The sequence below is a fragment of the Narcine bancroftii genome, chromosome 1 (genome assembly GCF_036971445.1).
Source record: "Narcine bancroftii isolate sNarBan1 chromosome 1, sNarBan1.hap1, whole genome shotgun sequence".
NCBI lineage: Eukaryota > Metazoa > Chordata > Chondrichthyes > Torpediniformes > Narcinidae > Narcine > Narcine bancroftii.
In genome coordinates, this window is record NC_091469.1 from 215745886 (window position 1) to 215773008 (window position 27123).

Consider the following 27123-nt stretch of genomic DNA (forward strand, 5'->3'; position numbering starts at 1 on the left):
TCAAGTTTTGACTCTCACACATCAGATAGGAAAGCCCAGAGCACCACTACCTAAGTAATCAAATTATGATAATAGTCCAAGAATGGGCCCCATATCTTGTCAAATTCAACCTTGATCTCTTTAACATTATATCTAATTTTCTCTAAACTCAAATAAGATATAATGTTGCTTATGATTTGGTGCCCTGCGGCCTTTCCATCTAATCAAAATTCCTCGTCTGGCCATCAATGAAGTAAAAGCTACTATTCTTTTTTTGAATTAAATTCAAGGAAATCCTCTCTTCTAGGGAATAACCAAACAAACCAATAAAAGGACAATATTCTAATTTAATCCTAAAAATCTGTGATAGAGTTTTAAAGAATTGTTCCCAATATTCTTGTAGTCCTGGACACTCCCAGAACATATGAATCAAAGGGGCCTCATAAATGTGACATTTGTCACATAGTAGATCAACATCAGGCTATAAATGAGATAATCTAACTTTGGACATATGTATTCTACGTACAACTTTCAACAATATCATGCACAGGATGAAGAATTATTAATCACATCAAGTATGTTATCCCAATTTTCATCTGAAATTTTGATGTATTCATATCTTGTTCCCATTCATTCTTGATACCCTTCCCTGAACATATTCTTAGGTCCATCAAATTGCTATAAATAATTGCTATTGATCCACCATGGGAAAACTTTAATTCAAATAATAAATCAAGAACATTAATTTTGAGAATTCGAGGAATACTGAACAAAATGCCTAATTTGTAGATATCTAAAAAAAATTCTTATTAGGAAGATTGAATTTAATTGTTAATTGTTCAAATGAAGCAAAATTATAGATCCCTAAAACTTTTTATTCCCAATCCAACCCTTCCATAAAACCTGCATCCAAGATAGAAGATGAAAAAGATGATTCTTTACAATAAAGAAACATTAAGATAGCAAAAAAAATTCCTAACGTGCCCATATTCTCAGTCTGTCTCATTATTGGATAATCCAGAAATTTCAAAAAGGAAAAAGGTAAAAGGAAGAGCCTAAAACTGCCAACACAGATATTTTTTTTTGATCTAAATCAATTTTAGATTTTACTATTGGGCAGTTAATATATGAAACTTATTATTGCTATTACATTTTGATATTTCAGATGATCAAACCCTCCCCCCTCTAAAAATAGATCTGAGTTTTTCAATTAAACTTTTAAACAATTTACAAACCAGAGAAAGGAAAGACTAGAAAATAACGTGAAGGCTATAATATTACGAACAAAGCACTTAAAGTTCCTACATATCTTGAAACATTTACTTGCGGGCGTTACAATCCCCATCTACGAAATTACTTTTTTAAGATACTTGCTGTGGCATAGTGAGGCACTACAAACTCACACAGATCACTCACAACAAAACATTATATTTTCTGGGCACGTCATTGTAAAATCAGATGAATGTTTCAATGTCACCTCAATCCTGCTGATTTAAACAACATTGCTGGATTCATATTGTGATAAGGTCTTCGTGGTTCTGAAGTGGGATATAGATAGAAAGATTGAAAACCTGGCAAGTGGAATTTAATGTGAAGTTGAAGTTTAATGTGGAGAAGATGTCGGAGTTTAAACCAGATAAGTGTGAGGTATAGCACTTTGGAAAGGAAATGTATATAACTAATGATCGGGCTCTTTAAAGCTTTGATGTGCAAAGGGATTTGGGATGTTCATATCCATATATCTCGAATGTGCCCACATAAGAAGAAAGGGTAATTAGATAGGGTATATTGGATGTTTGCCTTGATTGGGTGGGACATTTAATACAAGTCATGCTGCGGCAGAGAAAACTTTGGTTAGGCCACAGTGAAGTATTGTGTGCAATTTTGGTTGCCCCATGGCAAGAAGCATGTGGAGACTTTGGATAAGGGTACAGAGAAATTTACCAGGCTGTTGCCTCTTCGAGTGGGTATAAATTATAAGGAGAGCTTGAACAAACATGATTGTTTTCTCTGGAGCATCAGTGGCTGAGTGACCTGACAGAAGTTTATAAAGTTATGAGAGGCATCGATAGGGTAGACGGTAGAATCATTTTTGCAGGATACAAATCTCCCATATTAAATTCTAATAATTAGAGGATATGCATTTAAGGTGAGGTGGAGGGCGGGGGGGCAAAAGATTAATGGAAATATGAAGGGATTTTGTTTTAAACACAGCTGGTAAGTGCCTGGAGTGAGCTGCCAGGAGATGTGGTGGATGCATATACAATAGACTCTGGGGAAACACTTGAATATACAAGGAATAGAGGGTGATGTAACATGTGTATCAACATGGTTAGATAGCTGTTACACTGCCAGCAACCTGAGTTCAGATCCCGCGCTGTCTGTAAAGAGTTTTTACGCTCTCCCCAAGTCTGCATGAATTTCTTATGGGTGCTCTGGTTTCCTTCCAAACATCAAAACATACCAGAGTTTTAAGTGAATTTCATGGCATGGGCTCATGGGGTGGAAGTGCCTGTTATATGTCTAAACAAAAAGAAAGCAGCAGAGATTTAATTTAACTTGGGCGCTATGTTCAGTGCAGAAACATGGGGCGAAATTCTATGTCCTAAATGTGAGGACCAGTGTTTCAGTAAGGGGAAATCAAAGAGCAGATTATTATCAAAATTGTGAAAGACTAAGGGATCCAGATGTTCTCATGCATGAATTATAAAAAAAATTACCAGACATGTTTAATAAGTTGTTCAAGAAGCAAATGTGATGTGTCTGGAGTTTAAAAGTTCAGTTTCATGCTACCTGGTTTGCAAATCAATTCAAATAGCAATGTAAAGTAGAAGAGCAAGAGTGGATTATGACGTGGTATTATGGTGAATGATCACTTTGTACCTACTAAGGGCAGCATGAGATCACTATAGTAAGGATCATTCTAAGGACGCTCTACTAAGGACGTTTGTAGATCTTGCCATTTTCGGAAATTGCAAACTTGGAAGATTGTGGGAGATTCAGTTGGTGTTTGGGTTATTTAAAGATGACCTGACCATGTGGACGCAGAGGGGGTTTACAGGTCAAGCTAAGATGCTGGGCCCTGAGGCTTCCACTCCCTGCTGTCCTACTGGACAATCTTGAAAATAAACTGGATGAATTTAGAGCCAGTTTACAGCAGCAGAGGGACCAGGATGGCTCTGTCATGTGCTTCACCGAGACATGGTGAAATGAGAGCACTCCAGACAGAACTGCAGCCCGAGGGCTTTACCTGCCACCATGCAGAATGGACACTAATGTGAGGGGAAAACCCAGAGGAGGCAGCATTTGTGACATCATCAGGGTGCACAAACATAATGGTTATCTCCCAGTCCTGCTCCCCCCGAGCTGAAACTTCTGGCAATCGAGTGACAAGGGAGTTCACCACCATTAGCTTGGTCTCAGTATACATTCTGCCCCAGGGAGGTATCAGACTAGCACTGGAGGGACTAAACACTGTTATCAGCAGCCAGGAATAGCACACCCTGATGCCTTGCCAATCATTGTATGTGACTTCATTCAGGCCAACCTGAAGAAATCCCTTGTGAGCTACCACCAGCTTGTCACCTGCGAGAACACACTTGACCACTGCTACACCCCCATGAGGAACACCTACTGAGCCATCCCATGACTGCGCGTCAGCAAGTCTGATCATCTGGTTGTACTATTCCTGGTGTAAAACTAGAGGATGAGCACCATTGGTGAAGACGGTGAACATCTGGTTGAGGGAGGTAGAGGAGTGTCTGTAAGACTGCTTTGAATCAGTGGACTGGACCATATTCAAGGACTCAACCTCAAACTTGAATGACTATGCCATGGCTGTCACTGACTTCATCAAGTTCTGCGTGGATTAGTGTCTGCTCATGTGTACATACCATGTGCACCCCATTCAGAAGCAGAGGATGAATCAAAAGATTAGTAACCTGCCAAGAGTAGAATTGATGGCATTTAAAGCTGGTGATCCAGATATCCTCAGAAAGTCAAGGTACGACCTATAGAATGCCATCTCAGCAGGCAATTCAGAGGGAAGTTAGAGACAGAATCAGACACTTGACAGGGATTGCAGGCCATTACATCCAACAAAATGAGATCAAACACCATAAAGAACTGTGATGCTTCACTACCTGATCACTGTGAAAAGGACTACTCAACAGTACTTATGAGAATCCCTGCAGAAGCTGAGGACCTTGTGATATCTGTTTCTCAGGTCAATGTTAGAACATCCTTCCAGAGGGTGAACCCTCGCAAAGCATCAGGCCCTTTAGGCGTACCTGGAAAAGTACTGAAAATCTGTGCCAATCAATGGGCAGGAGTATTGTCAGACATTTTCAGTCTTTCACTGCTGAAGTCAGAGGTTCCCACCTATTTCAAAAAGGCATCAATCATCCCGGTACCCAAGAAGAGTAGAGTGGGCCGCCTCAATGACTATTGTCCAGTAGCACTAACATCTACTGTGATGAAATGCTTTGAGAGGTTGGTCATGGCCAGAATTAACTAAGTAAAGATCTGGACCCACTGCAATTTTCCTATCATCATAATCACTCCGTAGCAGATGCAATCTCACTGGATCTCCACTCAGCTCTGGATAAACCTAGACAACAGCCAAACGTACACCAGGCTACTCTTCATTGACCATAGCTCAGATTTCAACACCATCACACCCTCAATGCTGGTCAACAAGCTCCAAATCTTGGGCCTCTGCACCCCTCCTTTGCAACTGGATCCTTGTCTTCCTTTTCACTGTCAGATGGAATCAGAAACCATGTCTCCTCCTCACTGACAATCAACACAGGTAAACCTGAAGGATGAGTGCTTAGCCCATTGCTCTACTCGCTCTACTCCATGACTGTGTGGCTGGGCACAATTTAAATACCATCTGCACATTTGCCAATGTCGCCATGGTTATCAACAGCATCACAGACAGCAATGAGGAAGTGTACAAGAGGGAGCTAGATCAGCAAGCTGAGTGGTGTCAAAACATCCTTGCACTTAGCAAAACTAAGGAACTGTTTGTGGACTTCAGGAAGGGGAAACCAGGAGAACACAAAGCAATCCTCATCAAGGAGACAGCAGTGGAAAAGGTTAAGAACTTCAAATTCCTGAATGTCAACATCTTTAGAAGATCTGTCCTGGGGCCTCCATGTCGATGCAATCTCAAAGAAGCCTAACCAGCAGCGAGACTTCACGAGGAGTTCAAGGAGATCAGGTATGTCACCAAAGGCTCTTGCAAGTTTCTGCAAGTGTACAGTGGAGAGCATTCTGACTGGTTGCACCACTATCTGGTATGGGGGTGCCAATGCACAGGGCATGAAGAAACTGAAGAGAGTTGTGAAATTGGCGAGTACCATCGTGGGCATTAGTCTTCACTCGATCAAGACCATCATCAAGGGACAGTGTCTTAAGAAAGTGGCCTCTATCCTCAAGGGCCCTAACCACCCAGGTCATGCCCTCTTCATACTGCTACCATCAGGGAGGTGGTACAGGAGAAAGAAGATGAACAGCTAGCAGCACAAGGGTGGCTTAATCCTCTTTGCCATCCAATTTCTGAATGGACGATAAACCACAGATACTCCCTCACTTTCTCTGTTGCACTGTAGTATATTTTAAATATAATTTATGGCAATGTTTGCACTAGGGATTGCTGCTGCAAAACAATGAATTTCATGACATGATCATGATAATAAAATCTGTTTTGGATTCGGATTCAGGAGCCTGATAGTTGCCAAGAAGAAACTGATTTTGAACCTGTTGATCTCACTCTGTTAAACCTTCTCCCTAAATAAGGATTTAGGTAAGTATGTGAGAGGGGTGGGAAGGGTCCTTCAGTTTTTTGGCAACTTTTTTTGATGCAGCAGGAAGTGGAGTTGATGGTGTGGAGGACGGTCCAATGTGACTGGATCAGTTCTCATACCTGTACTACAAGGTACTGGGTTATGCTGAGGCCTCACAAGGAAAAAAGCTATAATCTTACTGGAGAGAGATCAAAGGAGATGCACCAGGCGAATTCCTAGGGTGAGAGGGAATCTTATCAAGAGAGGCTAGACAGTTTGGGATTGTATTCCTTGAGGTTTAAAGGAATTTATTCAAATGTATAAGACTGCAAAAGGGTTTGACAGAGGGAAGGTGATGTTTATTTTCTCACATGATAGTGAATCTGTGAAATTATCTGCCTTTGAGGATGGTAAATGTCTCATCATTGGAAATATTTAAGCAGGATATGGGTAATATTTGAAAAATAAAATTGTGGGTTGTGAGGAACTGGCACAGAAGAGGAGGTGAAACCAGCCTAAATCACCAAGATCATATTGAACAGCAGGGCAGACTAGAGGCATCATGTGGCCTACTCAGGCTCCTATTATCTTGTGAAAAACATAGCTAGAAAAGTAAGGCTCCATCAATGAGAACACTTCAGCATTTCCCTGTTTAACCATGTCTGTGCAGAAATTGTAACACTGCTATTCTGTTCATGGCGTAATGACATGGGGCATAATATTCCAACCAATGCTCTGTGTATCGTACATACTATTAGGAAGTTTGTTAAGGTAAGACTAAGTACTATGGAGTGATTTAAAACATAAATGTGTAATTGAAGGAGCAAAATTAGGTTGGTCACCAAATATAAAGTCAGGCATGTTAAGGAATGGATGACAGAGTGTTTGACACAATTCATCTTTAATTAAATGTTGGGGAATAAGATATCTTGCCCCCTTTTAGCTCCAATCATCTGTCTAGTTCCATTAATGCAAGGTCTGAAGGCAATTGATCATGTAAAACTTTCCATTAATTGGCAGGAAGTTATCTCAAAGCTCCAGTGAACGTGATTTAATTCTGACCAGTTCAGGGCGGCCCATTCTCCTTGTGACTGCATGGATTTCCAATGATTGCTCTGCTTTCATGTCACATCCCAGTGTTTCTGTGGTATACAATTCTATGACTCTCTGGTAAATTGGAATTGTCTGCTTCTGAGGTTAATACATATGATTGAGACAAGTAGAACTTTAATCTATATTTGGCCCCTGCTGTTTGTGGCCACTTGATTATGATGCAGGATGTAGTATTTAGTTAGAGAAGGTTCCAATTGCTGTAGGAACTTCAAAATCACATTGATCACATGAATACGAATAATAATTTTCCAAGTAAGAGAAAGGAATTGCAGAATATTTCAACTACTTCAAAATATCTCTTTTATCTCAGTTAATTCAAGTATTTTCAGATTGTAAGTGCTTTTCCAGCTTCAACCTCTGCATTTATATTCCACTTGTGATCGTATCCAGCTGAAGCTGTGCATCCTGGATGATAGAGACATCGCAAGAGTGATCAGCCACCATGCCCCTTCTATGCAGTTTCGTGACACAGAGACATTTGGGAGAGTCTGCAATCAGGAGCACCTGTCACATTGAATAATGGCAGACCAGCAGTTGACAGATACAACAGGACCACACACAGGTCTTGTCAACCAGTGACTGTTTTGCATGTCACGGCTATTCATGGCAGTTTGTTTGTTAGGCACAACATGAATCGTGGGAATGGATTAATGGGGATTAAAACGAAGCATAACTGCATTCTGACAACTGGAGAATTTTGCAGAAAATCTCAAAATGCGATTCATTTCGAAATGTAGTTACGTCACACAATGGCCATGATAATAAAAATTTTACCCTCATCTATGTTTTTCTTAATGAGCTTCAAATCATTTCAATTAAAACTCAGTTTTGAATATGCTAAACCAGTGGTTTTCAAATGTTTTACTTCCCCCCCCCCCACAGAACACCTTAAGCAATCCCTGACTAGTCACAGAGCACCTCTGGCATAGGGATTACTGAAGGTGGCTTGTGAGTGGAAAGAAAAAGGTTGAAAACTACAGTGGTAAACAGATATAATGCATCTTTTTATGGGACCTACACACAAAAAAAATAGAGTTCAAAGCCTTGCTTTATCAAAATAGGTAATGACGAGTCTGCCAACTGTCATTGAGCAATCCCATTAACATGCAACATTATTCCAAACCAGTTGTAGAATGGTTAGGCAAATTTTAAATGTCAATGATCCTATCCACTGCAAATCTAAAATTCTGAATAAGACACCTAACAGATTTCTTTTTAAATTTAGACATGCAGCAGAATGACAGGCTCTTCTGGCCCTCAAGCCCTTGCACCAATTAATCTACAACCCTCGTATGTTTTGAATGGTGGGAGGAAAGTAGGGCACATGGGGAAAACCCAGGCAGACAGGAGATTGGATAAACTCCTTACACACAGCGCGGAATTTGAACATGAGTCACTAGCACTGTAACAGCATTGATTAGGGTATATCCAAATACTTTCCAGTAATATTTAATTATGTACCTATCTCATTCTTGTCCAAGTCATGCATTATAGTTCTACTGAAGTCACGTGATGCTATTGTTGCTCATTGCTGGCAGTCAAAGGATCTGCTGCTGGGAAAACAAACAATTAAAATAGAAATAGGAACAATATGATCTCTTGTAAATCTTTACAAATTGTAAAGAAGAACCCCCTGAGTGCAATGTGTTACAAGATAGTAACACATTCAAAACCTCTCTGGTTCCAGTGTCCCTCCATATGGCTTCAGTTCAATCTTTTGATGTATCACTGTTATGCAGTGTTTGTATTTATTTTCCAGCACTTGCTTTACAAATAAAAGCTGTATGTGAGTCAGCTTCACAAAAAAAGCACATATGGCTCTTAATAGAATTCCAGCATGTTATAATTCTTTACAGCTGGATGAGGTTTACCTGCTTCTTTTTTATTATGCAGAGTTCATGAGACTCCAAAGTGCATTCTGACTGTATAAATTTGCAGTTAGAGTGTAGCGTGGATATAAGCTCTCACGACTGGGAGGAGAATATAGACTTTTATTAGCTTATAACTGAGGGTAGGGTCTTACAGTGGTCTTCAGAAGTGCTCAGGGTTTAGGCAGGATACCAGGGTTATATATGGGTAGATGGGGATGGAGCCAGGAGGCAGAACCAGCCATCAGCATAACACACCACCTGTGAATTTCAGTTCACTGGTTCACCCCTTCCTGCAGAATTTAGGGTCTGTGGATGAAGACCGAAAACATTGATTCAGGAAAAAAAAAATTAAAAATTATACAGCTATTTACAAATTCAAGCAGTCTGGGGGTCTGGAGATCCTGGTGGAGCGCCTAAGCATGCGAGGGCCTTGGGCTCCATAGGTCTCCTGGTCCCCTTTTGGGGGAGGATTGGTGGGCGGAGTCTCTGGTGGTGGTGGATCCACTTTCCTCCTGAACTGGATCCCCTGAGGCCCTGACTGGGAATGGTGAGAATGAGCTCCACAGCTTGTAGGGTACTTGAGGCAACATACCCTCTGTTCCGGTGGGTAACAGGCCCCCTGATGGAGACCGTGTCCTCCTTGCAATCTGGGCACTCCACATAGGTGTATGTGTGATTGGCATGGAGCAGTTTCATCCTTTCTACCCAGGGGGTCGGTCTTGCTTCTCCTCACATGCTTCCTGAGAAGGACTGGACCAGGAGTGGTGAGCCAGAATCGGAGTGTAGTTCCTAATGTCGAACACCTCTCAAAGTTGAATAGTAGCTCATGAGGAGTAGCATTGGTTGCTGTACATAATAGTGCCATAGGAAGAACTTCCTGCCAGCGTGAGTCTGGAAGGCCTTTTGACTTCAGGGCCAGTTTGACAGCCTTCCAGACTGGCATTTTCCTATTCAACCTGCCCATTCCCCCGGGGGTTGTAACTAGTAGTCCTGCTGGATGTGATGCTCCTCGCCAGGAGGTTTTGACGTAGCTTGTTGCTCATAACAGATGAGCCCCGGTCACTGTGTATATAGCCAGGATACCCAAACAGGGCAAAAATGGAATCTAGGGTCTTTATGACTGAAGAAGTGGACATGGGAGGGCGAACGGGAAGCGGGAGTACTCATTAATGACAGAGGAAGAAATTGTTCCCATTTGTGGAGGAGAGAGGTCCCTTAAAATTGACACTGAGCTGTTCAAAGAGTCTGGATGACTCAATCAGGTGCGGTAGAAGTGCGGTTTGCACTCAGCGCAGACCTGGCAAGACCTGGTCATTTTCTGACATATCCCATGGTGTAGGGCAGATTGCGCGCCTTGACAAAATGAGCCATGTGGGTAACCCCTGGATGGCAGAGCTCATTATGCAGAGACCACAGTTGGCCGGTGTGTGCAAAGGCACAGCTTCCTCTAGATAAGGCATCTGGAGGGTCATTAAGGGGTCCTGGCCAGTAGGCAATGTCATAATTGTAGGTGGAGAGCTTGATCCTCCACCTAGTAATCTTGTCGTGCACCTCTGTCTTGGTGGCCAGTGGAAAGCTCGCCATAGAACACGATCTTGGGAAGGCGATGATCCTCCATTCTGGAGACGTGATCCACCCAGCGCAGTTGGGTCTTCAGCAGCATGGATTCGATGCTTGCGGACTCTACCAGCTCAAGTACTTCGATGTTGGTGATGAAGTCATTCCAATGAATGTTGAGGATGGAGCGGAGACAGCGCTGATGGAAGTGTTCTAGGAGCCGTAGGTGATGCTGGTAGAGGACCCATGATTTGGAGTCGAACAGGAGCGTGGGTATGACAATGGCTCTGTACACGCTGATCTTTGTGTGATTCTTCAGGTGGTTGTTTTTCCAGACTCTTTTGTGTAGTCTTCCAAAGGTGCTATTTGCCTTGGCGAGTCTGTTGTCTATCTCTTTGTCGATCCTTGCATCAGATGAAATGGTGCAGCCGAGGTAGGTAAACTGAACACAAATGTGACTGAGCGCTGATCAATGAGGAGTATAAATTTCCTACCAGCCAGGTAGTGTCTCCAGTGCCTTATGACTTCTACAATGGCTTGTTCCTCCTTTTCCACAGAGGGGTTCGAGAGCTTGTGGCCTTGTAAATTCCAATAAAAATTACACAACCGGCCCACCCACCTGGTTGAGGTTAGTGGCCAGGGCTATGTCCGAAGCGTTGCTTTCCACCTTGAGTCGACCAGAAAGCATCAGTCTGACATTGTATCCCAGATGTGGAGAAGCTTGCTGTGTGGGCCAGCCACTAATGATGGCATCGGCAGGCCTTAGCACCCATCCCTGATGGTAGAAGTAATAAGGTTCACCGGGATTCGCAGTCTTGGTGGAAGACTTGCTGGTCGGTCTGTTGAGCGGCCTCCTGGTAGGCCGATGTTGACGAGAAGCGGTCACGTGGTCTAACGAAACACAGGCATCCCTTATTGCTGCCCAGAGCAGGTCAGCTCTGACGGTTACCCTTCTGGGGTCCACAAAGTTCTCTTCGGCTATGAGTAGCCTGGTTCTTGGGTAACGTCTCCAGGAACATTTGCTCGAATAGAGCATAAGGGGCATGGCCATCATTCTAGATGAACATGTCGCTCAAGAGGGCAGATGGGGCCCTATCCCCCAAACAGTCCATATGTAGATGGGCAGTATGCTCACGTCATGAATTCCCAAGAGCTTGGGTTAGTAGCTCCTTGATGGCCTGATACTTCCCTTGTTCCGGAGGTTTCTGGAGGAAGTCAGTAATGCATGCTGCCATGACGTGCTCAAGGGCCCCGACCATATAGTAGAAGCGGGTGTTGTTGGCAGTGATGTTCCTTCCTTACGGCGAACTGGGCCTTGGCTTGCTGGAACAACACCTGTGGCTGTGATGTCCAGAAGCTGGGCAGCTTCAATGAGACCACGTTGATTGCAGGCTGGTCACTCATTCTTCAGGTCCATGATGCTGGTTAAAGCAATCAGGGTCACCACTGCAGCAGCTGCTACTGCTGGAGAGGTTACACTCAAAGAGGCACACACTATGGGAGTGAATTCAACACTGATTCATTGTGTTGACAGCTTTGCTTATAAAGGGCTCAGAAGCTCATCTCTGATGTCATCCTGCCACCCGACTGGTGGCATTACGATCCCCTTCATGGGATTGGTTGTTTAGTGTTACCTGAGAACCCCTCTCATCCCGGGTGTGGCTGCTTCCCTATATCCACCCGATAGGCTGCCGCTGGCCAGCCCATCAGAGTGGGGAGCTGCAGCTGCGTGCTGCTGAGTCAAGTGCCGACTTCAAAGCGCGTAGCCCATCTCAGCCGGCTATGTAGGCCGGGGGCTCCCAGTGACGGGTCACCGCCTCAGGTATGGCATGTTCAGCGGCCCGCTACACCATAGTCAATTACTAGCCTGGACTTGTTTTCTCCTTTTAACACCACCACCACTTGTGCTCTCCACAGGCTGGTGCTAGGTTCGATGATACCTTCATTGAGCAGATGTTGTGACTCAGACTGTATGAAATCTCGATCTGCTGTGCTGTTCCTCCTGCCCTTAGTAGCAATAGGTTTGCAGTTTAGGGACAGATTCAGGAAGAGGGGTGGGGTGGGGCGTCGATAATCAGTGTGGAGAGGCTGCGTATGAGTTCTAATTTTAAGGGCCCTCTGTTCCGAGCTGTTACAGGGGGAGGGGATCAGAATACTCCAAGATCACGCTTTTAAGGTGACACAGGAAGTCCAGACCTAACAGCACAGGAGCGAAATTTACAGAAATCCCCTCCACCCCCCCGAACGACAGATGTTGTTGAATATGTTTAGAAAGCGAATGAGACACATGGAATATACGATAATTGGAAGGATACATCTTTAACATGACCTTCTGAGTTCATTGGTGTGGAAGACCTCTCTAGTCATGTTCAGGTAGGCCTGAAAGCAGGCCAGCCAGTACATGAACTCCTCAGCCACGTTGGGGGGGATAGAGGGTCTATCAGCAGCACCCCTGGCTTGAGTAGCGCTCCCATCGTTCAGGGAATGAGCTAACAAAATTGTAGTGCGAATAAAAGCTCTCTTGACTGGAGGGAGAACAAACACTTTTATTAGCTTATAACTGAGGGTAGGATCTCACAGTAGTCTTCAGAAGGGTTCGGGGTTTAGGTGGGAAACCATGGTTATACATGGGTAGATCGAGGCGAAGCCTGCCATCAGTATAACAGCATCAGTGAATCTCAGTTCACTGCACAGAGGAAGGTGGTATAGGAAAGGGATTAGATATTGGGAAAGAATGAAATAGAGGATCCCCATAGAAGGGTTCCTGAGAAAACAGGAAAACATGTTTGTTGGTGGCATTATGTGAGAGGTGTCATAAATAGAAGAATAGAAAGACTGAAGGGGAAAAGGGGAATCCAGCATTGTTCCAGAAGATAGAGGATCGAATAAGACCAGCAGTGGAGGATATCTAATGGACATGTTTGTGGCATCTGTCAACTAAGGTGGAAAGAAGGCCAGGACAGATCAAAAGAGCTGACAATGAAGGAAAATTGAATGAAGAGGAGTTCCTAACAGGAGGTCGGGAGACAGCTCTGGAAGTCAATGGGCTCATGGTAAGTACTTATTACTTGCCTATCTCCTGGTATGGAAAAAATATTTTTAAAAGATAAATAAGAGGGGCAACCTCTCTTCTTAAAGTGTGGTGTGTATATGGAACAAGCTGCTCGAGGAAGTGGTACAGGTTGGTTCAATTTCAACATTCAAAAGACATTTGGACAGGTACAAGGACAGAAAAGGGTGAAGAGCAACATGGGACCAACAGAGGCAAAGAGGACCAGTTCATATGGGCATCTTGGTTTGCATTGATGAGTTGAGTTGAAGGACTCTACGATTCTATGAAGTGAGAAAGGAAGGGAGGTAATGATTGGATATAGGTTCTATATCTTGTACAAGGCCAGAAAAGGGCAGCAAAATTGATGACAGTTTCTAATTCTGGAAGAAAATATGATACCAACAGTCATCATTTCAATGATAAATGAGGTGAAGGACAGTGTTGAGTAGGGCTTAAATGGAGAATGTTCTACTTATCCCACGAAGGCATGGCTATAGCTTGGATCCATCTAGCCCCCATTGATGTATGGCTTATCTTGGGTAAGTGGGGGGGAAATCGATGTGAGAAGAAGTTTGGAAACTGGAGGGTGAAGGGTTCTTGAGCCTTGAATATTCTCCAAGGAAAATGATATGACATTTAAAGTTAGCAAATGGAAGCCTGGCACACTAATGAGATGGTAACAGCGGGTATATAATTAGCTAAAAATTTGGAATCAGAGACTAGCGATGAATGGTTGTTTTTCTGGCCAGGGAACAGTTTACAATGGAATCCATAATAGATTCCTATTTGAACCATGACATTTTTTTGTTATGCATAAATAAGCTGGACATATTTTGAGGTTTGTAGATGATACAAAATTGGCAAAATATTATTTCTTTTTTCCCCCTAATTATGGTTGAGAGGTTAACAAATTGTTAAGCACATTTGGTAATGAAGGAATATCAAATAACTTCCATGCTTGAATATTCAGGAATGAGAATGATTAGAAAATATAAACTTAATTAAAGGGAAAACAGAAGGGGGGATGGGCTGGGGTAATATAATTAAACTCCTCTTCGATGTTGGGAACAATAGTCCCAGTAACTTAATATCATAAGAACAGAAGCAGGCTATTTAGTCTCCAAGGCCCTATTCAATGAGATCGCATCTGTTTTATTTCCTATTTCCATAACTTTGGCCATATCTTTAACTCCACCCCCAACCATTCTAAATATAATATCTCTCGGTCCCAGATTAAAAATCCATGAAGCTAGTCATCTTGTACAAGAACATCAGAGATAGGAACAGGAATAACCCATCTAGCCTGCTCTACCGTTCGATAAGACCTTGGCTGATCTGGCCATGGACTCAATTCCACCAACTTGTCTTTTTCCCCACAGCCCTTAATTCTCTTGCTACCTTAAGTGTATTCGACGAGCCAGCCTCAACTGGGCGGGGGATTCCATAGATTCGCTACTCCCTGGGAAAAGCAGATGCTCCTTGTGCATATTGTGAATGTCATTCTTGAAAGGTTTCTATCCCATTTTTAAACAGCTAAAGTGTTAGATGATAAATGGAGCTAAATAGGTTGAATTCTACAAGGTAATTAGAGATGCCAAGAGGCAGTTCTCAACCAACTTGAGTCCCACATGCTTCACAGACACCCTATGACTGTGGCAGGGCATAAATGTAAAGTCAGACAGTGTAATAATCAACAGTGTATTCAGGATCGGCATCAGAACAAGTCTGATCGGGGAAGGTATTAGGTGAATCACGGGGGGCACAATCTGACATTCGACAATTTGTTCAGTGAAGGGAGGGCTGATGGTGCCAACTTACCTACCTACCATGAACCTCTTCCATATGACGCCTCCAACACACTTCCCCCCACTCTCCGACATAACAGATAAAAGTGTCGCTTATATCACATGGATATATTGATGCCAGTGATGCTAGGGCTGTATGTGGGGGAATCACAATACCTCATTTGGGGGGGGTCGATTCCCAAAGATGCCCCTACTTGGCACTGACCCTCCCTGTGAGATGAATGCAATCTGTGCTTGGTCCAAACAGCTGGTCAGTGGGCCTGAGGCTCCCATCACAACAAAGTCATGCATACCTTCATGAGAGCACCACAACTGATATCAGATTGGCCTTCCTGAGAGTAAAACTGTGGAAAATGAGTGCTCTGAACAGAGACCCTGGAGAGCTTAAAACCCATGCTGGTGGGAGTATTCATGGACATTTTTAACCTTCCCCATGACAGGCAGAATTTCCTACATGCTTCAAGAAGCCACTCCCATCCCAGTGTCAAAGAAAAAGATATTAATGGGACTCGACAACCACTGCCGGGTGCCTTGGACATCCAACATCATAAAGTGCTTTGAGATGCAGGTCATGACTCGCATGAACCACCTAGCTCATCTTAACCCACTTCAATTTACCAACTTGTGGAAGGGGGAGAACTCATCTCCTTGGCTCTGGAACAGCTGGGCAACAACACCAGACTATCATTCCCTGCCTACAGCTCCACCTTCAACATCATAGTCTCAAACAAGCCCCATCCCAAACTCCAGGACTTTAGTCTCAGCAGCCCCTCTCTGCAACTGGAGCCCCAACCTCCTGCCCAGCAGACCATATTCACTGACGATTGTGACCAGCAGAGCCTTCATCATCACCCTCAATACCACCCCAAGGCTGACTCAGCTCCAGACTGGACTCCCACGACTCCAATAGCTGCATAACCAAACCCCACCCCAAATGAATTTATAAATTTGCAAGAAAAAAGGAGTGCTCTTTCTCTGCTTGCATCAATGGCACTGAGGTAGACGTAGCAGACAGCTTTACATTTCCAGGAACAAATATCTCTAATGACAAACCACGATAACATGAAGGCCAAGAAGGCTGCCCAAATTCCTCTGCTGACTGAGATAATTTGGCCTGACCGCTGCATTCTTCAATAAATTTCTGCAGATGCTCCATTGAGGGGATTCTGTCATGTTGCTGCCATGCATCGTCAGGAAGCTGCTTTGCCCAAGACTGCAAAAATGTTCAGAGTCCCCTTCCCTCCATCTACTCCAACTACACCTCCAGTTGATCCAGAAAAGCATTCATCCCGTTGCAGCCACATTAGCCAGTTCCTCCATCTATGGAGAAAAAGATTTAAGAGTGACTCACAAGATTAAAGGACAGGCTATTTCCCACTAACATCAGATTACTGAACGAATTTCACAAGAGTTAAATAATGTTGACTTATTCATTCAAAGTGATTCCTCACTGTAACCCTACCCTCTGTGACCTGACTCTCTGTGACCCGACCCTCTGTGACCCGACCCTCTGTGACCCGACCCTCTGTGACCTGACCCTCTGTGACCCTACTCTGTCACCTACTCATTGTAATTGTTAATTTAAAAAAATATATTTATACATATAGCACGGTAACTGGCCCTTTCGGTCCACTAAACTGTGCCGCCCATTTTCACCCAATTAACCTACACCCCCTGTACTTTTCGAACTATAGGAGGAAAGCAGAGATCCTGGGGAAAACCCATGAAGACATAAGGAGAACATACCAACTCCTTGCCAACAGCTCAGGATTCGAATCCGGATCCGAATCGCTGGAGCTATGATGATGTTGCGCTAACAGCTACCCTGTACTGTTTTATTTTGCTCTACTTTTGGATGGATACACTTGATGGATAACTTGTCAAATAGTCCCCTTTGCCGTACCTTTGAACATAGGTCAATAAATGTAAACTTGCCCTAACTTGAATTTGCTTTCTTTTTATAACTTCTCAATCCTTAAATTCCCTTAAAGACAAATATAATTTTCAGATTACCTGATTTTTCACCTTTGATTCCGTTCCTTTCATGGAATTTTGTTTTCTGAGAATGCTTTATTGGTAAATTTAGCAAGTGATGCACATACATAATCTTAACATTAACCCAATATGTTGAAGGGTTAAATGCAAAGTTAAGCTCACATAATTTTTTTATTAATTTTAACAATATTTTGTGTTGTGTATTTGCTGTTCTCACATGTTCCATTTGAATTAATATTCCCACAAAAGGTTTTCCTGTGCATTGTCAACAGAGTGAAGTTTTCTTGCCTAATATCTATTTGATCCAGAGATTTCAGCACAGTTCTCTTGATTGGAATGCTTTCTTTGACTCTTACAAACAATTGAGGGAGCTCTGCTCTTCACTGAAACCCTGAAAAGCATACCTTTAGGCAAGTGGTTCTCAACCTTTTTCTTTCCACTCACATTCCACCTGAAGCAATCCCTGTGCCATCTGTACTCTGTGATTAGTAAGGGATTGCCTAAGGTGGTCTGTGAATGGGAAGGGAAGATTGAGAACCACTGCTCTAGACCCAATTATTACTGAAATATTTTTCTTGAGAAAAATGGTCATTGGCCCATTTCCTTTGGAGTTATAAAACCATGCACATAACGAGTCAATGAGGTACGATTAAAACAGTGGTTTTCAAACTTTTTCTTTCCACCCGGATACCTCCTTAAGCAATCCCTCTCTATCCACAGAGCACCTATGGCATGGGGAATACTTAAAGTGGTATGTGAGTGGAAAGAAAAAGTTTGAAAACCAATACTTTAGGCCATCCACTGGATATTTTGCATTAAGTACTTCAAAGGGTAAAAGGCACTTTGCACTGTTAATACAGTCAGTTTCCTTATCATCTCATTATTGGAAAATAATAAACATACAGTACAATAGACTTCTCTCTCCAGCAAAGCTAGTCTGTTGAATGAGATCTTATTTTCACAATGTTGTGATACAGATCTCCTCCTGTGCTGGGATTAGGAAGCCATTCTCAAGACCGAATCTTGGGATCAGCTTAAGGATCTGCCAGATAAGTTTACAGAATCATAATTTATTGTCATGAATAAGTCACAGAATTTGGTGTTTTGAGGCAGCATCACAGAGCAAACATTCATATTATGAACCATTTTACAACACTAACATACAAAAAAATAGAAAAAAAATAATAGTGTATGAAAAGTAAGGCAGTGTCTTTGGTTCATTGATCATTCAGGAATCTGATGACAGTGGGGAAGAAGCTGTCCCTGTGTCGCTGAGTGCTCGTCTTTAGGCTCCTGTAACTCCCTCCTGATTATAGTAGAGTGAAGAGGCCATGGCCTGGGTGGTAGGGGTTCTTTGAGGATAGAGGTTGCTTTTTTAAGACCGCATCATGTAGATGTCCTCAATGGAGTGAAGTCTAATGCCTGTGATGTCGCAGGCTGAGTTAACAACCCTTGAATTTTATCTTGTCCTGAGATTTGGTGCCTCCAAACCAGACAGTGTTGTAAGCAGCCAGAATGCTCTCCACAGTACACCTGTAGAAGTTTTAGAGAATTTTCAGTGACGAATAGGATTTCCTCAAACACCTCACAAAGTACAGCCGCTGGTGAGCCTTCTTTGTGATTGCATCAACATGGAGTCTTCAGGACAGATCTTTGGAGATGTTGAAACCCAGTAATTTGAAACATTATTGACCCTCTCCAACATGGAACCCTTGATGAAAACTTCCTCCTGAAGTCCACAATCATCTTGTTGGGCACTACCAGCTTCCCCAATAATTACGAAGACAAAGACTGAGGGGAACGATAGGCTTTATTATACAAGAGACTGCTGGCCCAGGTTCAGGCTAGGGAAAATGAGGAGAGGGAGAGGGGACTCGACGTTTATGGCCTGGGTCACATGGGAGGATTTAAGGACAGGATGTCACCAGGAGGGCGGGCCAGCCAGTACACACAACCATATCACCACATTCACCCACTCTTTTTAAAATAGAACCCACCAGGAGCTCACAGAGAACTGGGGGGTAGCGAACAACAATAACAGTAATGTTAACAGTAATAACAAAGGTTGATGGAAACCAAATGGACACTCTCTCCGATTAGAGGTTCAGTCACATGGGCGACCTCCTCCTTCTACCGGATCGCCAAGGGCCTGGCGTGTCCACGAGGCGTTCCTCCAGAGAGGGGGCCATTGGGGGAGAGTCCACAGCAGGAACCATTGGGGTTGGGGTGCTGGCGGGGGACTCCCAGGGTGATGTGGGGGGGGGGGGGCGTCCACTGCCTCGTGTAGGGTAGATTCCTGGATGTCCGGCGGCGAGGCAGGCAGCTCAAACTCCAGGGTCATGCTCTGGTGCAGCACGATAGGATCTGCAGTGTAGACAGTGACTGGCAAGGCAGTTTTGGGGTCTCCGGCCCTCGCCAGGTCTCGTAGCGGCACAGTATCCTTGTGGCCATCCGGGTACCTCACAAATGCATATTGGGGGTTGGCATGTATGAGGTGCACCGCTTCAACCAGTTGGTCCATCTTATGGCCCTTGATGTGCTTCTGAAGCAGATCCAGCCCTGGGGTTGCCAGCCAGGGAGGGTTGGATGAACCATATTCCGATCTCCTAGGGAAAGCAAAGAGACGTTCATGCGGGGTGGTGTTAGTAGCGGTACATAGCAACAACCGGATGACATGGAGAGCTCGGGCAGAACGTCCTGCCAGCGGGACACTGGGATATTTTTGAACCTGAGGGCCAGGAGCACCACCTTCCAGACAGTGCCATTCTCCCTTTCTACCTTGCCATTACCCCTGGGGTTATAGCTGGTGGGCCTGCTGATGGCTATGCCTCTGGCCAGGAAGTACTATCACAGCTCCTCACTCATGAACGTGGCTCCCGGTCACTATGAATATAGTTGGGGTACCCAAAAAGGGTGAAAATGATACACAGTGCCTTAATAACTGTCACTGAGGTCATATCCAGACAGGGGATAGCAAAAGAGAACCTGGAGAATTCGTCCACCACCGTCAGGAAGTAGGCATTCCTATTTGAGGTAGGGAGTGGGCCCTTGAAATCGACACTGAGTCATTCAAAGGGGCGTGTGGCCTTAATGAGGTGTACCTTTTCTGGCTGGTAGAACTGTGGCTTACACGCAGTGCAGATCTGGCATCGTCTGGTCGTGGACCGGACATCCTCCATGGAGTACGGGAGGTTCCGAGTCTTAATGAAGTGGCACAGCCTCATGACTCTGGGATGGCACAGATTATTGTGCAGGGTCTGGAGACGGTCGAGATGCGCACTGGCACACATCCCTTGGGATAGGGCGTCCGGGGTGGGGGGTCATTGAGTTTACCTGGCCGATACAAGATATCATAATTATAGGTGGACAACTCAATCCTCCACCTCAGAATCTTGTCGCTTTTGATTTTACCCCACTGTTTAGCACTGAACATGAAGGCCACTGCCCTCTGGTCAGTCACCAGGGTAAACCTCTTACTGGCCAGGTAGTGCCACCAGTGGCACACCGCCTAAACGATTGCTTGTGTCTCCTTCTCGATGGAGGAGTACCGAAGTTCTGGACCGTGCAGGGTGTGGGAAAAAAACACTACTGGCCTGCCTGCCTGGTACAGTGCGGCAGCCAGTGCGAAGTCGGAGGCATCGCTCTCCACCTGGAAGGGGACGGATTCATCCACGGCATACATCATGGCCTTAGCGATGTCTCCTCGGATCAAATGAAAAGCAACCCGGGCTTCCGCCGATAATGGAAAAGTAGTGGATTTAGTTAGGGAGTGGGCGTTATCGGCGTAGTTTGGCACCCATTGTGTGTAATAGGAAAACAGCCCCTGGCACCTCTTTAGTGCCTTCAGCGTGTTTGAGACTGGGAGCTCCATAAGTGGTCGCATGTGGTCGGTGTCCGGGGCAATGACACCATGCACCACGATGCATCCAAGAAGGGCCAGGCAATCCGTATTGAACACGCACTTGTCCTCATTTTACGTCAAGTTGAAGGATTTGGCCATACGTAAGAACTTGGAGAGATTAGCGTCATGGTTCTGCTGGATGTGACCGCAGATTTTGACATTGTCAAGATATGGGAATGTTGCTGCCAGCTTGTACTCCACCATTATCCGGTCCATTACCCTCTGAAAAGCAGAGACACCATTAGTAACACCAAAAGGCACCCACAGGAAATGGAATAGTTTTCCGTCAGCCTCGAATCCCATGTAGATTTTATCGCTAGGACGGAGGGGGAATTGATGGTAAGCCGAATTGAGGTCAATGGTCAAAAAAACTCATTATTGCATGACCTTATTAACCAAATCGGCTATCCGGGGTAGCGGGTATGCATCCGGCTGGGTGAAGCGGTTGATGGTTTGACTGTAGTTGCTCACCCCTCTGACCACGAGGACCTGCACCCTCTAGGGACTGGTGCTAGGGGCTATGATCCCCTCTGCCAGGAGTCGCTGAACCCCAGTGCTATAGTGCCTACTTTTGGTGGCAATTGGTTTGCAGTCCAGGGTGAGGTTCGTGAATAGTGACGGAGGGATGACCCATAAGGCTGGCAGCAGGTGCTTGGTTTGGAGTGGGAGTCCAAGAGCTGGGGGCTATGGACGGTCAGTGGCGGTTGGAGGCGTCCGAACGCCATCGTCATACTCCTGAACTGACTCGGAAAGTCAAGGCCCAGGAGGAACGGTACGCAGAGCTGGGGCATAATCAACAGTACAAAGTCATTGTAACATTCCCCCCCCCTCCCACCATCAGAGACGCTACACAATACCCCCAGATACAAGTCTGTTGGTCCTTTGTTGCCATCGATACCGACCTGGTCATCAGTCTGATGGGAAGGGAGAGTTTGCAGACCACGTCGAGGTAGATGAAACTTTGGGTTCTGCAGCTATCAAAAAGGTAGTTTGTCTTATGCCTATTCACCTCGATCTGGAGGTTTGAGATTGGGAGAGGGCTGGCTTGGTTCAGTGTTACCAATGCCAGGACAGCCATATCTCTGTCATTGTCGTCAATGGGGAGGCCTGCCCAAGATGGCAACCTCCATGTTAACCATGCAGACTCGTTGGAGAAAAATGAGGAAGTGGAGACATGGAGGGCGGAAGTGACATCATCAGTGCGGGCAGCCATGGTGTAGAGGTGGGGAGCAGTAGCAGATAAGATGGCACCCCCCTCACTGTGCATGCGGTTGACACTGGAAGTCCCTCTGGCACACATGCTGCACTGCTCCCAGACAGGGGTCGGGACCTGCAGACTTTTTGATAATGGCCCTTCTTCCCCCAGCCCTAGCACGTGCCTTCTCTTGTGGGGCAGAGGAGTCTCGCATCCCTAGCCTGCCCACAGAAGTTGCATCTCAATGATGCAGACTACATTATTGCAGTCACAGTTGGGTCGATGACTCCCAATGCTGGTTCGCAGGACGATGACCTCGTGGTGGAACGTTCGTGGGAGGCCCACTTCTGCCCACAATCAACACCACGTGGCGCCGGGCCAAGTCTAAAATCCTTATCAGATTGATCGCCATTTTAAGTGGGAGTTGGTCCTCCTTGTGGAGTTGTTGCCGGATATAATCCAACCTCAATCCCAACACACAGGCGTCTCGGATCAGATCTTCCATGCACTGGGTCAATGATATCGTGGGTGTGGGGTTCCCCAGACACCCTTTTTCCTGTGTGACCAAAGATCAGATGAACTCTTCAGTGGACTCACCAGGCTGTTGTTTTTGGGATGTCAGCAGGTAAGGGGTGTAGACCTCATTCACTTATGGCTTATACAGCACCTGCAGCTCAGCCATTGCCTCGTCATAGGTCACGCTGCTTTGGATGGCCAAGAAGGCACTCTGACTGACTCGTGCCTGTAGGATCTTCAGCTTCTTTTCATCAGAGTTGACCACCTCAGCAGCGGTGTTGAGGAAATTATTAAAACAGTTCACCCACTGTTCGAAGAGTACCGATGCATCTGGAACTTGGGGGGGTCTACCTCTAGCCGTTCGAGGCCCAACAACTTCTCCATTACCGGAGAGCTTCAAATTCTTGTATAATAAATTGCTGGGTGCTACCAGTTGCCCCAATAATTATGGAGACAAAGACTGAGGGAACGATAGGCTTTATTATACAAGAGACTGCTGGACCGGGTCAAGGCTAAGGAAAATGAGGAGAGAAAGAGTGGACTCGACATTTATGGCCTGGGTCACATGGGGGAGACCAGGGAGGAGTTAAGGACAGGATGTCGCCAGGAGGGCGGGCCAGCCACTACACACAACCATATCACCACACATCTCCTTGGTTTTGCTCATGTTGAGGACAAAGTTGTTGGTGTGACATGATTCAACGAGCTGATCTATCTCCCTCCTGGACGCTTCCTCATTGCTGTTTGTGATTCTGCCGGCAACTGTGATGTCACCAGCAAATTTGTAAATAGCATTGGAATTGTGCCTGGCCATGCAGATGGGTGTAAAATGAGTAGACCAGTGAGCTAAGCACGCATCCTTGGGGTGCACCTGTGTTGATAATCAGTGAGGAGGAGACATTGTTTTCAATTCGTACTGACAGTGGACTTCCGATAAGAAAGTCAAGGATCCAGTTGCAGAGGGGGATTCAGAGGTCCAGTGTTTGTAGCTTCTTGACCAGCACTACTGTCTTGAATGCAAATTTGCTGTGATATAGCAGCAGGACGTTTTTAAACAACACCTCAGTTAAATCCCCGACTGTGTGAATGGACCAACACTCAGACTCTTAGATGTCACAAAGCAGCTATTTCTCACCAATTAAATAGGAAAGTTTGCAGATGCTGTCATGAAGGTGTAATAGACGAAAGAGCTGGAGAAACTCAGCAGGTCACACAGTGGCTGTAACAGGCAAAGGGATTTCACCACATGTTTTAAGCTTGAACCCTTCATCAAGGTATGAGCAAAAAGCAGGCAGGTGTATTTTCGTGTACTCCTCTGAATGATTTACCTTCAAAATATTTAATTTTCTCTTTAAAGCTCCTTTTTATTTTTAAATGACACAAAATAATTGTGCATCCTCTTCATTCCTTCATATTGCTTAGTAAATGTAACACATTCCAGTAAGATAGTCATTTTAATGTCATTTGAACCTATAATTCTTTCCTTTGTTGTGTATCAATTATTCTTTATTTTCTTCCTAATCTTTTAAATTCTGTTTTACAATATTTTCATCTTGATTTCCTTGTATTTTATTGGTTATAGCAGGACTGGTATTTCAGTCTTGTCTTCATTTTAACTTCTTTACCTTTTTTCGATACAACTTTACATTCTATATGCATCACTTCTTTTGAAGGTTCCCCTTATTTATCTACATATGGCTGCTGGCCAAATTAATGAATTACCTTTTGTGTTGTAGAAGGCAGAAAGATAGCACTAGCAGCACTTCCTACTTTCTTTCTTTTGCTTGGCTTCGCGGACGAAGATTTATGGAGGGGTATGTCCACGTCTGCTGCAGGCTCGTTGGTGACTGACAAGTCCGATGCGGGACAGGCAGGCACTGTTGCAACGGTTGCAATGGAAAATTGGTGGGTTGGGGTTGGGTGTTGGGTTTTTCCTCCTTTGTCTTTTGTCAGCGAGGTGGGCTCTGCGGTCTTCTTCAAAGGAGGTTGCTGCTCGCCAAACTGTGAGGCGTCAAGATGCACGGTTGGAAGCGATATCAGCCCACTGGCGGTGGTCAATGGGGCAGGCACCAAGAGATTTCTTTAAGTAGTTCTTATACCTCTTCTTTGGTGCACCTCTGTCTTGTTGGCCAGTGGAGAGCTCACCATAGAACACGATCTTGGAAAGGCGATGGTCCTCCATTCTGGAGACGTGACCCACCCAGCGCAGTTGGGGTCTTCAGCAGGATTCAATGCTTGTGGACTCTGCCAGCTCGAGTACTTCGATGTTGGTGATGAAGTCACTCGAATGAATGTTGAGGATGGAGTGGAGACAACGCTGGTGGAAGCGTTCTAGGAGCCGTAGGTGATGCCGGTAGAGGACCCATGATTCAGAGCCGAACAGGAGCGTGGGTATGACAACGGCTCTGTACACGCTGATCTTTGTGTGTTTCTTCAGGTGGTTGTTTTTCCAGACTCTTTTGCGTCGTCTTCCAAAGGCGCTATTTGCCTTGGCAAGTCTGTTGTCTATCTCATTGTCGAACTTGCATGGAACAGCATTGATTATACTGGATGTAGAGAAAGCCTTGGCCTAGAATCTACGTGGACGAGAGAGCAGTAACATGGGGAGCCTACCGAGGCAGAATAGCTAAGAATCAAAAATAAATCATTCGCTCTACTTATGGGATGGATTTGAATCACTGTTTGTCAGGACAGAACATTCCATCTCTTTATTTGTAAAGGATAAAATCATCTTGAATGGAATAATTTTTACCTCCTATTTTCTGAAACAACAAATGCATTCTATGCACAAGATTTTAAAAATGATATGGAATTTATCATTATGATGGTATGAACTACAAAGAATGATAAAATAACAGTAGTAAGTGATGTCCATTTTTTTTTGGTTGGATCGATTTTACAATCACCACAGAGGAATAAGTGATTCAAGGAGGTGATGACTTTTAAAAACGGCCTTTCTTTTTTTCAAGGTAGTTATAATCAAATGCCGATTTGTAAATCTATTAAAATGACTAGTTTGAAAATAGTGCTTTCAAACAAACTGATTTTAGTAATATGATTTAGCCCACAACTGTGAAAGATTTGAAAGGATAGAATCACCAAAAAGTCCCAATCAAAAAGGGGAAAAAATACTTCCTGTACAGATGCTCTTATCAAAACAATCCAAGCCCATGGACCATTCAAGTTATAACAGGTTTCAATAGGTTAGTGTAAGTCACAAGGAATTTTGACCTAATATTGTCCTCCACAGTGAATTTCCATTGTATTGTTCTTATCCCAGCTGTCACAGCTTGTTGGATTGGCCTTGAATGTTTGTGTGGTACTTTGTTTATGTATTAGTCTTTGGCACCCATCCAGGTCTCCGACCAAGGACATATGACATCAATCTAATACAGGAGATATTGGACTGGCTTCCAATGGATAAGCTGCTGAAAAATTCCAGTGGGAGGTTCAGGGAACAGCTGCAACCAAAAAAACATCTTTTAACTAACTCTCTCTTTTAAAAATATTCCTTGTTATGTTCTTTGATGTTTTGTTCATATTTGCTTCATATCTGTATTTTATTTTATCTTTTCTAATTCCATAATCTTTACTTACATTTCCCCTCACTTCTACCCCTATGCGGCTCTCAGGGTACCCACCTGAAAGAGCCATCTTCTGACCCATATTTGTCAAAACCTCTCCTATCCATGTATTTATCGAAATGTCTTTTGAATGTTGCATTTTTCCCCACTTCTACTGCTTCCTCTAATAGCATATCCCATTTATCACTCTCTGCATGAAGGAGCCCCTCCTCCCCCACCAAGTTAATTTTAATTTGGTATGTTACACATTGGTAGCACTGATATTGGGAGGGAAAGGGAACTTGACCTGAAGAGGGAATAAAGGGAGTTTGGAAGAAAGCTAAAAAGAAGGGTCTCAAGGGTAGTAATCTCTAGATTGCTGCCTGTGCCATGCATCAAAGAAGGTAAGAATATGAAGATATGATAGAGAACAGGGGTTCAGGCTTGTGGATCATTGGGATCTCTTCTGAGGAAGGTGTGAGCTATATAAAAGGGAGATGGAGCTTAATTCATCTTAATGTGTGAGGTGATGGATTTTGGAAGGACAAACCAGAAGACTGAGGACAGGGTCACTTAGGAGTGTGGATGAACAGAGGGATCTTGGGGTCAAAATCCATGCATCTTTCAAGGTCGCTGCACAGGTTGATAGGATAGATAAAAAGATGTTGAACTTCATGAATAGGGGATTGAGTTCATGAGTAGAGAGATCACGTTGCAACTCTATAAATCTCTGGTTAAGACCACACTTACAGGATTGTGTACAGTTCTGGTCACCTCATTGTAGGAA

The 27123-nt window shown here is 44.3% G+C and overlaps 1 long non-coding RNA gene across 9 annotated transcripts in view; it reads right to left on the minus strand.

The window, feature by feature from the left end:
- Nucleotides 1-16620, minus strand: part of LOC138739151 (uncharacterized) — a 49378-nt gene extending 32758 nt beyond the window's left edge. For all 9 annotated transcript variants that reach the window (XR_011342052.1, XR_011342053.1, XR_011342054.1 and 6 more), the window contains exons 1-2: nt 16518-16620; nt 8343-8431 (exon numbers count right to left, since the gene is read on the minus strand). This is a non-coding gene — a long non-coding RNA (uncharacterized lncRNA). The remainder of the gene's footprint in view (nt 1-8342; nt 8432-16517) is intronic.
- Between the last annotated feature and the right edge of the window lie 10503 nt (nt 16621-27123).